General features: G+C 25.3%; 1 non-coding gene across 1 annotated transcript; it reads right to left on the reverse strand.

Annotated features, from left to right (window-relative positions):
* Window positions 1-211: 211 nt before the first annotated feature.
* On the reverse strand, window positions 212-284 carry Trnaa-agc. The gene has a single exon. It is a non-coding gene; the product is annotated as a tRNA-Ala (tRNA).
* Window positions 285-1,845: the final 1,561 nt, after the last annotated feature.

Raw genomic sequence — 1,845 nt, forward strand, 5'->3', positions numbered from 1 at the left:
TTAATTGATTAATTTCGAAAAGTTGTAAACGGTAAATTAGTTTAGGATCAGAATCGGTTGAAAGTTAATCTTCAGGGAAATTAAGTTGCAAATTTTAGTTTAGAAACACAAAATTAAACTAATTGATTCTTCTAATTTACAGCAGAAAAATTAGGTGTAGATTATACAGTATTTTAAATATACTTAATATATAAAAAAAAAAATAGTTTTGTGGAGGCGCCGGGTATCGATCCCGGTACCTCTCGCATGCTAAGCGAGCGCTCTACCATCTGAGCTACGCCCCCTACGAAGAAACGTTTCTCTTATAAGCTATTATATAAATTTCTATATCANGTAGAAAAAATAATTTTACAGAGTTAAAAACACTCAAAACTGTATGTTTATTATAATCTTTTTAATATATTTTATCCTTGAAAATTTTCTCATAATAATTTAGTTTAAGATTAATTACACAATTTTTCGTATTAAAAAAATAATCAGTTTTTTAATAAAAGAGAAACATTTTTACTAGAATTAATGAATATTATAATAATAATTAATGTCACAAAACAATTTACAATACACGAAAGAAAATTAATGTTACGTTAAATTTCGTTTAAATTCATTCAAAACAATTTTTTAACGTCAGAAAATTTAAATAATCATTAATTTAAATTCTGGAATACTGTATATAATTTCAAATATTAACAATCAATATCGATATTATTGCAATTGGGGAATTTGCCCAGCTTCTGGGATAAGCTTGAAATTCATAAAACTATTTACAAAGTATTCAATAATAGGCTATAACTTTTTGCAACGACATTTTTCATGTCTTTCCCAACATTTTAATTACAAAATTACGTTATAAATGCCTACTTTTTAAGTCTAAAATTAATGATTTTTATTCTTAATAAAGGAAGATAAGAAGGAACTTTATATAATCGATATCAAAATTTTCAAATAAAGTATTAAAACGGTACTGTACTACTATGTAGTTTTAATACTTTCATGCAAAACAGTTTTAAAAATTCGGTTTGTAATTTCACTATTGTAATTTCTCTTACAAAAGTTTTCATATTCAAATATCTAATTTTGATTATTGACAAAGAGATAAAATATATGAAGCAATACTGTGTTTAACAAGTTAAATAAAATCATTGAATAATTATAAAATATTTAAGGAAAATAAATATTTATTCTGTTGTTTATTAACTTCTAAAATAAATCTAGACTAATATCTACATAGCACGTGGTCATAGCACGTGGTCAACAAGTGTAACACAGAGGGAGAGCACACACGTGCTAGTACACAAAGTCACCGTACAAAGGAAGAAGATGTCATCTCTATAAGAACAAAGGGTTAATTTTTTTTTTTTTTTAAATTGTCAATCAAAAATATTACAGAATAATTTAAGTTGAGAAATTAAAATACATATTTTGAATTACGTAAATTATGAATTTCACATAATTATTAAATTGCATATATATTTTTTAGCACTTTATAATAAAAACGATTATCTGGTAACATCCCTAAGGGTAAAATTACAATGACAATATGATAGCATACTTTTAAAAATTCATAATTTAAATTTAGATTAATATTAAATTAAAACTATGCAAAAAAGAAAGTAAACCCAATACAGTTATCTCCCGAAAGTCCCTTTACGAAAGCTCGCTTTACCCAACTTCGCTTTTACAAAAGACCTACATAAATATAGGTAGGCCTATAGGTCTTTCTATGAAAAAAATCCAACAACGAGTTGCCTAACTATCCAGGCAATATTTGACGGTGCCATCTATTATAATATTTTATTTAAAAAACTTTTTATATATGTTCGATCCTACTGGAGATACACATAAATC

The sequence above is a fragment of the Centruroides sculpturatus genome, unplaced genomic scaffold (assembly GCF_000671375.1).
Source record: "Centruroides sculpturatus isolate CEXI.00-Female unplaced genomic scaffold, Cexi_2.0 scaffold6336, whole genome shotgun sequence".
Taxonomy (NCBI): domain Eukaryota; kingdom Metazoa; phylum Arthropoda; class Arachnida; order Scorpiones; family Buthidae; genus Centruroides; species Centruroides sculpturatus.